Source organism: Suricata suricatta, chromosome X, assembly GCF_006229205.1.
Source record: "Suricata suricatta isolate VVHF042 chromosome X, meerkat_22Aug2017_6uvM2_HiC, whole genome shotgun sequence".
In the NCBI taxonomy this organism is placed as follows: Eukaryota; Metazoa; Chordata; class Mammalia; order Carnivora; family Herpestidae; genus Suricata; species Suricata suricatta.
In genome coordinates, this window is record NC_043717.1 from 44,861,760 (window position 1) to 44,878,140 (window position 16,381).

A 16,381-nucleotide genomic window follows, 5' to 3' on the forward strand; every position below is an offset into this window, starting at 1 on the left:
AAGCTTGTGCATATCCATTACAATTCAGTACATAAAATTCTAAGATTTTTGTTTTTTTTTTCCTTTTCCTGATGTTTCTGTTGAAGACACAATAGACCAAAATGGTGCAGAAGGCAGATAGCTTTTGACAAACCTAGGTGACAAACCTGGAGAGTAATCTATCAACTGATAATAATAAAGTTACCCATGTTACAGGTGAATATATTTCTATGGCAATGGTTAATTAGGATAGTCAGATAAGTGCTAAAAGACTTTCCTAAAGATAAACAGGATGGAGGAGGCCAAAAACCTACTCCATTACTAGATATATAGCTTCATCCAATGCCATATGCTTGACTGAATTCCAACACCTGGCTGTATGATCTAACCTTTTTACTGTCTGTGAAACCATCAGCTCTCTACATAAGTTTTCCTTTCTGGCTTCAATCCCGTGACCAGTACTCTGTGTGCCACTTTCATCACTTGCCTTCCCCCTGGTCTTTCTAGAGTGCCCACAATACCAGCCCCTCAACCATAAATCCTTCCCACCTACTTGTGGAGGAGGGGCTTGCCTATTAGGATTTGGGTCCTAGATGGTCCAATCCTGATTTGTAATGTCCAGTTATGCTGTTTCCACACTATTTTCAGTTCCTTATCTTGATTCATTCCAAACACACAATTCTATCTACTCTGGGCCAGGGTTGGAATTACATTTCTGTAAATCCCTTAGGCCAATCACACTAGGTTCTTAACATGCTGGCTGAATGAATGCATGAATGAATAAACAAAATGAATTCCATCCTATACTTAGCTTTGGTAGTTGACTTTATATGCTATTTTTCTGAGGTTAAAATACTTATAAGAGTGCCTGATTTATCTATACCACCCACATCAACACACTTCTATTTCCATCTATCCTCCACACCTTCCCTGACTTCAGCTCAGGTCACAATCTCACAGTTTGTGAGTTCGAGCCCTGCATTGGGCTTTGCACTGACAGTGAAGCACCTGCTTGGAATTCTCTCTGCCCCCACCGCCCCTTCCACACTTGCGTGCACTCTAAATGAATGAAAGAATGAATGAATGAGTAAATAGATAGATAGATAGATAGATAAACTAAAACAAAACAAACAAACAAGAAAACCCACTCTCCTCACAAATCCAGGTCATGATTTTGTCATGTTGGCTACCACTAAGGGTAAGTTCCCTTTGTCTTACACCAAAAGGGTATACCAAATCTGAAAAAGGGACTCAAGGTAGGGGTGGAGCAAGTGGAGCTGAGGAAGAGAAAATAAAATGTGAGAAAACTGGACTGTATTTTAAATGTACCAGAGGAGTTGGTGTTTTTAAGGACAGGTGTAAAGCATCCTTTTTGTATGCCTTATTGAGAATCTAATCAAGCCCAAATTGATCTGTTTTCAGAATGGTATCCTTAAAAAGAGATACACCTGTATTCTACTTGCAAACTTACCATTTAAAGCCTTTTTTGGCCATACCTCTAATACATAATTTAAACTGGCCTACAATCTCTACTTCTCTGTGGTGCAGGAGATGTGATGAGGTAGGCCTAGGCAAGAGGAGAAGATAACTTTGAGACATCAGACAGACTTAAACTGAAATCGCATCCCAGACCCACAACTTAACTAACAGGCTACACTGGGCCAGTAACAGAACCTTGTCCACAGCCTTCCCAGGGCCGTTGGGAGGGATAAATGCAATGTTGTTTACAAGGTATTTAGTATAAAGCAGGGCACACAGTTGGGACTAAAATAAAAGTCATTTTTTTCGGCCCCGCTTTACTGTGTCCAAATACTCCCTTTGTCCCCCAGGTATTTTTAGAAAATGACAACTGCTATCACTCTGGAAGTCTATTTTCATGCAGATAACAAGGGCATCGTCACCTAAGTAGACTTCTTTATAGAAATCCTCATTGGCCAGATCTCTCCTTACCTCACTGAGTTTTTCTTCTTCTGTGGTATAGGCACACCAGTGGGGTCTTTCTTATTGTCAGCTCTACTTGACAAAGAATATGAGAGTTCAGATGTCTTTCCCAAAATCACATAGTAATTAAGAGGGAGAACTAGGGCACAGAGTACTGAGTCCAGGCCCTTAATCAGGAACTCATTTGATTGCTCTACTTCTACTGTAACAAGAGCCAGGTAATACTCTGAATCCATAAAGTTTATGGATTTCTAGAATCTGAGAGTTGGAAGGATCCCTAGAGAGCCTTTAGCCTTCAATTTTCTCACTTTTTTAAGGGTACACGGGCTCAGAAAGAGATAGAATGGCTTGCTTCAAGAGAAGGTCATATAGGGGATCAGTGGCAGAGCCAGAAGCAGAAGTGAGGTTCCAGAATATTCTTATTCCATGCCAGGCCTTCTGACTGCCAAGTTTCTCTGTAAATATTCTATCTCCATTGCTATCATATCTCAGAGTCTGCATGCGTTAGGTCCCTAAAGACAGCAATGCCCAGAGAGATCAGTAAATAGATGTCTCTGGCTGTTGGCAACAGAATTCTTTTCGAAGACAAAAGCATAACAAGGGCATTGGAAACCTACCCACAAGTCTGGTCTCGGGAGAGCAGCAGGCAGCAGAGAAATTATGACCGGACCTGGCATGAGTGGAGCTATATGGTTGGTATTGGGTGAATGACCTGACATAAAGGGCAACATCCAGTCCTGAAGAGGTTGATGGAATAGGGGGAAGTTGAGTAATTCTTGATAATTGTGTTCTTGGGACATGAGGAATCTGCTTTTGTTAACCTGGGTGGGTCTTGGCTCTTTTCCAATAGCTTTGGGGGAAGATGCTTGTCTTACAGGTCTCTTCTTATGCTAGTAATCTAGAGAAACCTTCTGGTTCATTCCCACACTGCAGACCCAGGCCTTCAAAGAATGATATTTAGTGCCCAAGACTGGATCACCCTCACCACAGTAAAGAATTGCATCAGTTTCTGTATCAAGCAAGGGAATTTCTTTGTGGAGGAGGGACATTCTGCTGGGGGAAAAAATGAAGAAAAAAGCCTCTAAAATGCAGCCAACATCTCACCTGTATGTTTACCTGCTCCCCTATTACCAGTGCTTCCTGGTCCCCATAATATGGGGCATATTATAATTTCCTGGGAGCCCAAAGAGGTGTTCTTATGCAAGTGACACATTATTTTTGACTCACTTTGCCCAGGTAAGAAAAGAGGTGGTTTGTTTGGATTGTCCCCAATGTTCCTTACAATCTTTAAAACTCTATGAGCTATTAGCAATTCTTACCTGTAAACTCATGGCAACTTAGGAAGAATCCTAAGAAAACATAAAGTGTGGCATAGTGGTTATATTTAAAAAATAACAGAAATTGTCTTATATTTTAATGGCTGCATAAGATTTCTGCCCTTCATAATTTTAACCAGTTCCCTTATGATAAATATTGCAGTTATTTCCATTGCAATCAATGCTACAAAGAATACACTTGTACAACATCATTTCACACATCTATATGTCTATCAGTGGAACAAATATATGGAAATTTATTCAACATCTCTGTTCCCTTTGTGTTTACTGGATGCTAAGTTGAGGATTGACTGAGGCAAGCCTGCTCCCTACCATCATGGATCTCTCAGTTCAACAAGGGAGACACATATGTCACCAGACAGAGATAGCCAGGAAAGGACAAGAATAGTATGGGGAAAGATAGCGTATAGCAGGGGAGAGACGCTAACAACAAAATTTAGAGTAATGCTACATAAATCACTTCATTTCTGACATGACATCAGGCACTTCTTCTCTCTGGGTCACTCTTATTCCTCTGTCCCTGGTGCCTGGGATGTGGACTGGCTTAACAGGAGGCTCAATTGAGCATTTTGGGTAGGAATTACTAGGCCTTCAGTTCCCAGCACCGAGATTAGATTCTTGTCCCCACATCTCTCCTGACTTGCTGTGTGAATGTGGCAAAAATCACACAAATGTGGGCCCCTTTATGGGCTTTTCTTCCCTCATCAGTTACATGTAACGTGCCATAGGCATAAAAGAGTAGCTTAGTGGTTAACGCCATAGGCTCTTGATTCAAACCTGGGTTTTTATCCTGATTATCCATCACTGGCTGGGTGACATTCAACAGGTTACTTAAAAACACTCTGCCTTGAATTATTTGTTTCCAAAATGAGGCTGACTGACAACCATAGTAGCACCTAATTTTAGAGTTGTGGTGAGAATTCAATAAATTGTAAATATTGAGTGCTCAGAACAGAGCCTGCTACGTAGTAAAGGCTAAACATACGTAAGCTCTGTTATTTCAAAACATAAGTTTATTTTCATCTCAGCGCCTTTGTATATGTTACTGTACCTGGTGCCGTCTTCCCCCATAGTTTGCCATTTCTTCATTCATATTTCTGCTCAAATATCACCCAGAGAGGCCTTCCCCAAGCAGCCATCTAAGGTAGCAAAACCATTTCAATCTATTTTCCTTTTCCTGGCATTTTTTTTTGTATTCTTCTTTTCTTTATTATCCACTTCATAATACATATTTATGCCATGTCTCCTTCAATAAAATCAAAGTGGCCCAAGGGACAGGAGGTTTTCTTTTTGCTTACTGCCATAGACTTGGTGCCTATAAGAAAGCCTGGCATGTATCAAGCCTTCAAAATCATCTGTTGACTAAATGAAAAAGTACCTCAAAGAAGTAGTTACTATTATCTTCCCCATTTTATATGCGAGATGAAATTATTTGCTCAATTTCACAAGCCAATAGATAATGGAACCATACGACGCAAGAGCCCACTCTTAAGCCAGCATTGTTTTGTATTTTTGCACATGATGTAAATGTTAGATGTAAATGGTCCTCTAAAATTATAGCTAAAAGTTGAAATTGCAAGAAAAAATGTTAGTGGATCAAATAAGCAAAATTTACAGGCCTCAATCACTAACAAATTAAACAATCATGTATGAGAAATGCATGCATTTGAAACAATAGAAAATTCAAAAATAATTTATCTGAATGTTCAAAGAATTGATTTTTAAAAATGTAGTCAGGAAATATCAGAATTTTTAAGAATATTCTACTCTATAATAAGAAATAATTTTTAGCCATGAAACATTAATGGAACTTCAAAAAAAGATGATGTGTATATCTTTGCAATATAGACTCAGAGTCTTTATTGTAAAGCTTGTCTATGGAAATGAAAAGGCAACTTAAAAAAAAATCTTAAAATTCACAAAATAAACTTTTGGTGACCAATTTTCTTAGAGTGCTAATCTTGGAAACAACCATAGGAGACATGAAAGCACAATTTAATAAATAATGATACACATGTATGTTATTACTTTAACACAAGGTATGAAAGATAGATGTTTACTTTAAATGGCATACTATTCTGTTTTTTTCTGTTTCATAAATGCCATTGTTTAAACAAAACAGCAATAGGACTAGTTAGCAATGAAAAGTAGTAGTAATTAATACCAGGACAAGTTACATAATATTGTATGTGTAAAAATAAAATGATACCTTTATAATGCTTCTTTCCTCAGATATAGCAATTTATTTTAACTCTTTTTTAAAAACTTTATTGGATTTTTTAGTTTTGTTGGCTACATCATTTATTCTTAACATGCACAAGTGTTAGATTTTGTTAAAAGAGAATGCAAATAAAGCTGGACTCATTATACAGATACTACCTAAATTTAGTGAAAACAATTAACTTGCTTCATTCTGCCCTACACTATGGTAGAATATTTTTATTCTTTCAGTTTCCTTTTCTACTGATTTTTCCCCAAAATGCCCACAGCCTTTAGAACATCCTTTTTTCCCCCTCTTTTATGTAGTGGTTAAGCGACATACAAACAAACAAACAAAAATGTACTTTGACTTACAACTCTGCTCTTATCAAGTCCCCATTAACCTGATGTGATGACATCAATATCTTCTCAACAAAACCATATAAACAAGGGTTTTACTTACTTAGTAAAAGTATATTTTTGATTTGTAAAAATTGGTTCCCGTATCCCATAATGTCCATCCATGTTCTATTTTAGGTTTGTTGTGTCTGTCAATCACCACAAAGATAAGTTCATCCTACAGGCTGCCCATGTCTAAAATGTCCAGAATTTCCAAACACTCTGAGGTGCATTAAATGTCTTTGTATGCAAAATTACTTTTTCTCAGGAAAGATGTTTTAAAGCTCAGAAAAAATTTGAAGTTTCTTGAATTGAAGTTGGATTCCATATTAAGTACATTTTTAGTAAAGACGTAAAAAAAATGTTCTGTTAAACTTGGCTGCCCTTTGCTGTTGACCTTTTTCCTTTTTTCTTGACTTGTTAAGCAGTCTTAATTCTTAAAAAGAAGGAGTCATTTTTATAGTTACGTGAGATTTTGTTGCAAACTACACATAACTTTGAACAAAAAAAGTCAGTACTTTTTTTAAAATTATTTTTTAACATTTATTTTTTTTTTGTTTTAAAACAGATGTTTGTATTTATTTTTTTATAATAGTTCATTGTCAAATTGGTTTCCATAGATACCATATGTTTGCATTCATAGGTCTAACAGGAGAGACCTGGCAGGGGAACATGGGGAGATGAAGGTGGGGGGGAAGTGAGGGACACAGATCAAGGGAGACTACTGAATACTGAAATCAAACCGTGGACTGAAGGGGGAGGGGGAGGGAGGGAAGGGGGTGATGGTCATGGTGGGGGGCACTTGTTGGGGGAAGCACTGGGTGTTATATGTTCTTCAATCTGTTCATTAAAATAAGACAAAAGTCCTTATTTCAGGTCATGCTGGCATTGTTATTGTAACCATTCTCATTTTTCATTATCTGCATTCGTGGACAATATGAGCCTAGTATTTAATGGTGAAAGTTAAACCAGCATATTCTCAAACAAATGACAGCTTTTGATGCATACACAACAGACAGATTAACACTCATAATTTAAAAATGCATAGGTTGCACATTTCCTTTATGGTAGATACAATTTCCTTCTTTTTGTCATGCAGTCATGCTGCAAAGAATACACTTGCACAACATCATTTCACACATCTGTGTATCTATCAGTGGGACAAATGCCTGGAAATGTGTTCAGTGGCCATTCCCTGAGTGTCTCCTGAGTGCCAGACTAGGGACTCAACGCTGAGGATTCCAACATGCTTAAGTTGCACTCTCAAGTCACATCACACAAGGTGATACAAAATGCATGATCCCTATTGTGAACCCCAAATTATGGTTGTCAATATCAACAGTCAGGGGGCAAAACCGCCACAGCAACTAGGGAAGCCTGTAATCCATGTGGTGTCCATTCGACACTAAAAGCACGGTTGCTTTCAGCCCCAGTTGCAGGGGCCACCACACGAGTTCTGTACTTTCCCCCCAACCTTCTGCATCCATGTGTGAAACCCAGGACTTTTTATGTCCTAGAGAGAGGTTTCCCGGGGCACAGGATTTTTATCACTAAAACTGGGATACTCCTGAGCCAACCAGTCAGTTGGTCATCCTTCCACTGTTTCTCAGCAGGCTCTTTCTTTTCTTGTTTTTAAGTAAGCTCTACAACCACCATGGGGCTTGAACTCTTGACCCTGAAATCAAGATTCATATGCTCTGCTGCCCAAGTCAACCAGGTGCCCCTACCCTTCCACCGTTTCAACCAGAAAAGGTTTGTAAAATTTTGCTTAGAATATGACATTTGGAAGGAACACCATCTGAAATAATTTACCAAACTTTAATGTCTGTGCTGGAGAGAATGGAGTTAATGAGAAAATACATGGATGAAAATGTATTGGAAGTTGAAAGGATGTTACCAGTGTAAAGCTAAGGAGAAAGTCTGGGATTTTAGCTGACCCGTCATATAATTTCCCAAATGTTTTACTTTGGTGGTAAGTCATCATGTTCAATGATCTGGTGTGTCTAGTCCACAGAAACATTAACATAATATTCAAAAGGCTTTTCCCAATAAACTTTATGTTTACCACCTTGCTCCAAATAACCAGCAGAGAGAATTACCATTCTAAAAAACTAGACATTTAAATAATAAAAATAGGAAGAATATGTGGACCTTGATGGGCTCCCAATAGTGACAGATCTGCAAAAGAGTTTAGAAATCATATCAAGCAATGTCTATACACTTTACTAGAAGTGGGATGTCAAGCCACAAGTTCTATTGTGTTAGTCTCATCATAGCTTTCATTTCACAGTTTTTTCATTTAAATGACTGTAACTGTAAATTATTTTGAATATCAACTTTGCATGTATGTGGTCTCAAGGTTTCTTTCCCATGCAGGCTCTCATTTAGAGGTGGAGGGGGTTCCGGGAATCAGGATAGGGCCTCTTCGGTTCTCAGTTGCTTCCCTGATTTTTTTATTAGGATTTATCATATTGCAGCTCCATTTTTAATGATCTTGAAATGCCCAGGAGCAGGGGTTAGCCCACTCTGTATGAGCTGGGTGGTGAAAAGGGCAAGTGACTCCAGCATTAAGTGGTGACCCTAGACCACTTAGGTGGTCTTTTCCTCTCCCCCTGCCAGCCCCCATCTCACAGTGTGCCAGTGATTAAGACTTGGGACTCCAGAGACAATCAGACCTATGGAGATCAAATTCTCTGGATTTTCAGGGACTGGTCTGATTACATCTAATTTTGTCATCTTGAAAACCACAGTCTGATTAGTGTGTGGGCGAGTGCGATGCAATTTTTGTACCTTTATGAGGATTCATATGCCTACGCTCATAAATCAAAGTCAAGTCAAAAAAATCAGGACATAAAATCCTACTTATGGTATGATCTTAGTCCTCTAAAACATGCATATGCACAGACCATAAGAGGGGAGCAAATATATTGTAACACAAACAATGGAGATTTATGGTGATGAGATAACTTTGGACTTTCTTTCCTCCTTTTTTGTTTCCACAAATTGTTGTCATGTGTCTATGTTGCATGTTTAATAAAAGATGAGAAAATAATAACACCTTTTCCACAGCACATTTCTCTATGTTTTTGGCTTTAAAATATAGTTTCTGTAGAATGAGACAGCTTCTCACCTCCCTTTTCCAGCGAGGACCCATCCCATCTACATACACACACACACACACACACACACACACACACACGCACGCGCTCACATGCACACAAATTGGGGAACTTGTCTCAACACCCTGTTCTACCACTGACTCAGCGATACACAGAGTATTGTATTTGGTGGACAACTTACAGAAATATTGCCACCCCCTGTCCCAGGGTAATGGATCCCCAGAGACAGAGGATCCCCTAGACAGAAGTTCCTAAAGAGTGCAAGAGTCCCTTGCTATATTGCTGTTGCATTGCAGGTGGCTTTGGTTAAGAGGTGTGCCCTTGGTTCTGACTCCTAAAAACTTCTCTGCACCCCAATTACCTTCTCTACCAACCTTACATATGAGAGAATAATTCTTGTCACCTGGTTTCTTTTAACTAAGAAAAAGTCAAGCACACCACCCTCAACATTCTTTTTGCTAAAATTTGTTTAATGTTTTATTTCTTTTTGGGCAGGGGGGGTGGAGGGAGGGAGAGAAACAGAGCGTGAGTGGGGGAGGGGCAGCGAGAGAGGGAGACAGAATCCAAGGCAGTCTGACAGCGCAGAGCCCGATATGAGGCTCAAGCTCACAGCCCCCAGACATCATGACCTGAGCTAAAGTCGGACGTTCAACAGACTGAGCCAGACAGGCGTCCCGTCCACCCTCAACATTCTTACCAGAGGTGCATAATACTGCATACAAAATTACTTTACATGTCCTTCAATAAGAACAATAAAAAAGTGATTTCTCTAAAATAAAACGTATTTAAGAGATCAGGAAGACATCCTCGCCTTTCAAACTTCTTTCTTTGAGTATGTAAACGCTGTTTAAAATTGCAGGGCTATTTCCAGCACCATTTGTTTAAGGGTGGCTTCTATCTGCCCGAATCTACAATTGGCACACAGTCTATAAATATGTGACTGATATTTCACAGGCATTTTTCATATTTCACTTTCTATTGTTCCCATAAACATGACTGTCTCTTATTTTTTCTGTCCCTCATCTCTTACCCGCCCCCTACACCCACATTACCCTCAGTAATCTCAGCATTTCATTTTTTATTTTCAAATTTTTATTATGGAAAATTTCAAACATATGAAATCAGAAAGAATGGTACCATGCACTCTGTGTACCCATTAAGTTCAAGAGTCATCAACTTAAATAGCCATTAACTTTCTTCAATTCTTGTTTCATCTATCCCCCTATCATACTTTAAAAAAAGGTGTTGCTTTGTTTTGTTTCCCTGGAGTACCATGAAACAAAATGTGGACATCAACTCATGTCATCCAGAATACACTTTAAAAGATAAGGACCCATTGTAGCAGAACCATGGCACAATATCATACATACCCACGAAAATGACCAAGACTGACTTAGCATCATCTACTACCCAATAATAACTTTTCCATTTCCTCAATTGCCTCATCAGACCTGTATTAATACATGATTTGTGTATTTGTCACGTTTGTTTGCTCAAATTAGGATCTGAAAAGTCCCACACATTGCATATGTTTGATATGTGGCTTAGTCTTTTAATGTTTTACATTTCCCCCTCATCTTTTTCCATGCCATTTATTTGTTGAAGAAAATATAGTCTGCTTCCTTTCTTGCCAGGACTGGAGAAACAAAGGGGTCCTAGGTTAGAAGCCCCTCTGGGGCCTAATGACAGTCATGGTTTTTCTGGTCCTTGGGCCAGAGGGCTGTGTCTGGGCATGTTTTGGATCATTCCTTTCTTCTTTTCTCTATCTAGAAAGTTGCTTTAATGTGCTTAATATGTATAACTTTCGTAGTGGAAACATAGAGATGTAACTAGAAACAAAGGACCCTTAGTCAGACCACATGCTCTGGTTTTTATTGTCATTGTGGAAGGGTTACATATCCCACATTCCATTCATAAGAGTTAAGGATCATCTCCCCCCATCAATTTTTGACCCACAAACATACACATAAGTCCTGGGAACTGTCTCAGTCAGTTACTTTCCATCCTTACTTGCAACTAGAGCACTGGAAGAACCGTGGTAAATCTTGGTAGGATCCTTTGGAAAGGTTGCTCTCCTCTACCCAAAAGGGAAGATTCTTAAGCATATCCCTGCACAGTCCCAGGAAATAAATGCCCCTTGGACCCACTCCATTCAGATCTTACTAGGTTCTCCAAGGAAGAGTAGTAGAAATTGGAGACTGGTGTATCAGCTATCATGTTCACCTCTAGGTGAATTGCCATTTCCTCTTGTTTTATATTCAAGAAAGGAGCAGTCCCACCTTGACACTTCTCATCTAAGTGAGGTGACAGAGACCAGGGTTAGTGTGCATGATGGTCCCACCATCTTTTTCTTTTTTTCCCCGCAGGATTGAATAAATTCCAGAAGCAAAGTTGTATAATGGGAATAATGACAAATAAGTATTTGTCATTATTTTTGCAATAAATCTTTCACCTTCCAATAGCAATAATGGCCCTGGGGTGGAGGAAAGTGTGTATGTCCCCATGAGAAGAAGGATGGCATGATATAGGAGAATTTGGTCACTGACTCGTAGAGAGAAGTAAAAGAAAGTGTTTCTTTCTCAGAAGTGAGGGAAAGAGAGGTGAGTGAAGGAACGAAGAAAGTAGGGATGAAGGGAGGGAGGGAGGGAGAGAGAGAATAATATTAATTAGATATATGTGTCCTGATATCATCTTCTGAAAAATCCTGTAAGTGGTGGTCTTAGATCGATGAAAAAGCTGGATATAGAGGCAGCATGTGCCAACAACACCGGAGCCAGTATGACTGTTGGAAGACAAGAGATTTATTGTAGTCCATGAAGACACCTCACTCAGAGTGGATATGGAGACATCAGACCCATGTGTACACCCCCAAAACTTCCTCAGCTCCCATTTGCTTTAGAAGAGATCAAGACCATTTCACCAGGCTTCTGGAAGGGTACAGAAGCAGCTGAACGTTGTTGAGTGCATCAGAGTCACTCTAACTGAGGTGAAGGCACCGTGTAGCACATTGGCCTACAAAGTGGGGTGTGTACACAGATGAGGTGGGTAAGAAGAGCATTGAGGTACAGGAAGGAAACACTAGAAATTCTAAGCATATTTATTTTTGTCACATCCCTTTAAATTTCTATTTTAGTGTATGTTTTATGATGAGCATTGCATACTGATACAGTGTCACTAGTATATAATCTGTAAATTAACAAATACACATATATTGGAGACATGTGCTCAAAATCTTTTGTTACCAGTGCATGTATTAGATTCTCAGGACTGCTGTAGCAAACTACCACAAACTGAGAAGTTGAGAGCAATGAAAATGTATTCTCTCACAGTTCTGGAGGTACAAGGTGTTAGTTAGCAGGGCCATGACCCCTCTGAAGCCTGTAAGGAAGGATCCCTCCTTGCCGCTTCCTAGCCTCTGAAGGGTTGTGGCAATCCTGGCTTTTCCTTGGCTTCTAGATGCATCACTCCAGTCTCTGCCTCCATTTTTTCATGGTGTGCTCCTCCATGTGCGTCTGTGTGTCTGTATCCTCTATTTTTTTTTTTAATGAAGACAACATTCATATTGTGTGAGGCGAACGTGATAACCACTACACTACGGAAACGTAAGACAACATTCATATTGGATTTAAAGGCCACCCTCATCCAGTATGGCCTCAGCTTAACCAATTACACCGGCAAAAGACCTTGTTCCCAAATAAAGTCACAGTCTGAGGTAGACATGCATCTTGGGGGCACGCTAGTCAACTTAGTACACAGGGTGTAATGAAAAATGACCATAGAGCATTGTTGTAGTGAATGTCACACCGGGCACCCGCATTGCTGTCAACTTTGAGTTGCAACCAAGTCTCAAAGGGATCCATAAATCTGGCAAGAGGAAAGTCCAGTAAGGAAGCAGTATTCAGGTTACATCGCCACATAAACAGAATCCAAAGAATACCTCTCAGACTGAAGGCGCCTCTGTACTGCCGCCATGTCACTTTAGCCACACTCTGTCCTCCAATCCATCACTTTATAGAGGAGAAGGAGAAGTAAGTAGAAGTTAGAATCGACTCAATAATTGCTTGAAGTGAAGAAGACAAACTGGAAGAGTCCTGAAGAATCTTTAATCATGAAATGTAAGTGGTCTACCACCTTTGGTACCCATTGGAGTATGTACTGGAAAAGCAGGATTAGTTATGGACAAGTAAGTCGCTTTGTCTTTGCACAACAGAGCTTACTGTATTACTGTATTATTTTGAGATTCTGTTAACAGTCTGTGTAAATGTGCCTCCCTGTCAATTTATCTAGTGGTTTCGGACTTCACCTAAAAGCTGGCATATCCCATATTCACACTTGGAACAGCTCACAGAAAATGGAGGGCAGTGCCATTTAATATTTAAGAGCAAAGTGCATATTTTGGACCTGGAGAGACCTGGTTTCAAATCTTCATTCTGCCATTTAGTACAAACCTTGCACGGCCCTGTATAAGCTGCCTAACCTCTCTGAACCCCAGATATCTCATTTGGAAAGTGGAGGACTACAAATCCGATCACACAGTGTTGTGGTGAGGGTGAAATGATATAACAGAGGTAATAAAAATACGTGCCCAGAATGCAATAGGTGCTCAACTTACAGGAGTTGTAACTGTGAACTACATTCTTTCCTCATTCAGAAATCTACCCCAGGATAGGAGGAGAATCCTGTGCCATCTTCAAAGCATCCTAACAACTTTTCTGGCTTTGCTATTGCACAATTTACCTCAATCTTAATGATCCATTACACATGCCCCCATAAGTTTCAGTGTCTTCATATTTTAAAGTAATTCCATGTCCTTTATTTAAAGATGAGTGAAATAATATTCTTTGTGGGAGTGCCCCACTAACTTGAAATGTCACTATTATTGACATCTTTTCCACTAGATTCTCAAAAATATTCCTTTCCTCATTCACCTGATCTTTTTGAGTGTTTAATATGCACGACACCTGGAATATGTCAGCAAGTGGAGCAAACACACACACACAAAAATCCTCATCCCGTGCAGCTTGCATTCTAGTAAAATGGCGATGAGAAAATTGACCTTTGCACTAAACCTCTGGCCATAGATACTGTTGCAATTTCCAGAGAAATGAGACAGGACAGAGATGCCTTTTTTTCCACCTTGGTGGGAATGTGACCAGCCTCATAAGTACACTTTGCTATCTATTATTATGCTTAGCAGTCATAGGAATCATAGTATCTGCTTAGTCTTTCCTTGCACTATACAAAGCAATTGTGCACCCTGTACCTCATTTACTTTTCCTAGCCATCTTCTTAAGTGGGTATTATCATTGTTACAGCCACTTTACTGTTGAGGAAGCTGAGACTCAAAGAAATGAAAGTCTTTGTCCACTGTCACACAACCCAGTGAAAGTAAGGAAATCAAACCATCTGATTCCAAATCTTATTCTTTCCCCAGGCCTGTATGTAGTACAAGCAGCCCTAACCCCTGAAGATGGAGAAAATGGATGATCATACACCAGGATACGCAGGGCAGGGTGTGTGTGTGGGGGGGGGGGGGTTGTGGCTGTCGCTGAAAGAGAGATTGCTTATCAAAGAATGAAACGCACTTGCCTCGGTGGAATGAGTGATGTTTCCACAGCCCTGGGGGCTCCCATCCATAGCCAAGGAGTTAGTACATGCTTGATAGTCTGCTGGTTGACTCCACCATTCCAAGGACAAATGGCCCACATCTTTCCTTCCCAAGGCTTACTTTAGCTGTGCGGAGACCTCACTGACAGCTAGGTCCACATTCTTGATCGTCTGAGACAGGGAAAGATAGCAATCTCCTGTTCATATCCTTATTAAGAGATAAGTATCCTCTATAGTCTGCCAAACCTGGGGTGGGTTTGGAAGGTTGATATGAGGAAGGAGCTCACAGCAACCAGTGCGCTCTTGACTTCTCTGCCTTAGGAGAGACACCCAACAGACCCTGGGTTTGCTACCATTGGTGTTCAAACACCATTGGTGTTCAAAAGCCATAAACATGACTTTTGGCTGGTGATTCCTTCTTACAAAGCAGGACACAATAGGGTGCAGTGGAAGGGGAAGTCTACTGCAGTCCATGGGCTCTTGGAGTCCTAAATATGGTGCATCCCACTAGTTCCCCCATTGCTTTCCTGTATACACCCTGGTGCCAACTGCACTCATGGAACTATTTTCAGTATACATGTGGGAACACAGATGCTGATGGAGATAGACTGTGAGCTACTTCGAGGAAAATCCTAGCATAGTGCTCTAACTGGATTCTTGCTCTAAGTACACAGCTTCTTCCACTCTCCTGGCATGCCCATTTCTGACAGTTTTCTTGAAAAAACTGGGAATTCAGAGGCTTTTTTTTTTTTTTTAGGAAAGCTATTTGCTGGTTTTATTCTCATATAATCTCATCACTGATCCACACACTTCTTGCCCGAACTGGAGAGGCACATGGGTCATGACTACAAGCCTGGCTGGAGAATACTGGGCATCACAGTTTTCCTGGTCTTTGGACCTCAGGGTCTGGCCTGGGCAGCCCCACTCCTGGCTGTCGGAGCTCTTGTAACCTGCCTTGTGGAATCTACTCACTGAGGGTGGAGGGCTTTGGGGGTATCAGTCACATGGTGACGGGAATGAGGAGCTATTCTTTTCTGCAGGTAGCATGAGCTCAATGACAGGGTCCTATGTTGAAGCCCTCTGCTGTTGACGTTCTTCAAGAGTTTTCAGTCTGTGTATTTGTTAGTCACATGTCCCAAGCCTCATATCAAAGGTCGGCATAACATGGACTGAGGTTTTCTCAGGGAATCAGTCTGAATTTACAGAGTTGGAGGGAAGAAAGGGGTGCTGGGGGACCCCTTGGGAGTTCTGAGGAAATCTTTGCTGTGTTGGCAGCTCTGGCTCACAGGGTAGGATTCCGCTACCATTCCCTCCTCACTCCTCTTTTTCCTCCCAGATACCTGTCTGCGGCTTTGCATGCTGATCTCTTACTCCCTGACCTGGCATGTAGGTTGTTTGTACTTTTTCATCACCCTCTGCACACGTGCACTCCATCTTCCTCTTTCTGTGGCAAGCTTCTTGAGACTAGTGTTCGGGAGAACAGCAGATACATGTGCTTTCTTTTCACAGCTGCATTCCAAGAGGGTCATGCCAGGGCAGGCAGGAGGCCTCACAACAGGGAGAGGAAGCAGGGAACAGTGAACAGAAGGAGTGAAGAAACAGACTGCCATGTCTCTACCCTTTGGAGCTGTCCAGGCTGGGTACAAGGAACTGGGTTTTTCTGTGACCCAGGCCTCCAGGAAGGCTGGAATTGGCACCTACTCAAAGTAACTATTGCTCAGAACCTGGAACCATGCTGCTCACCCTCAACTTCCCCCCTTAACATTTCTGTGGAATGTGTGTGTGTGTGTGTGTGTGTGT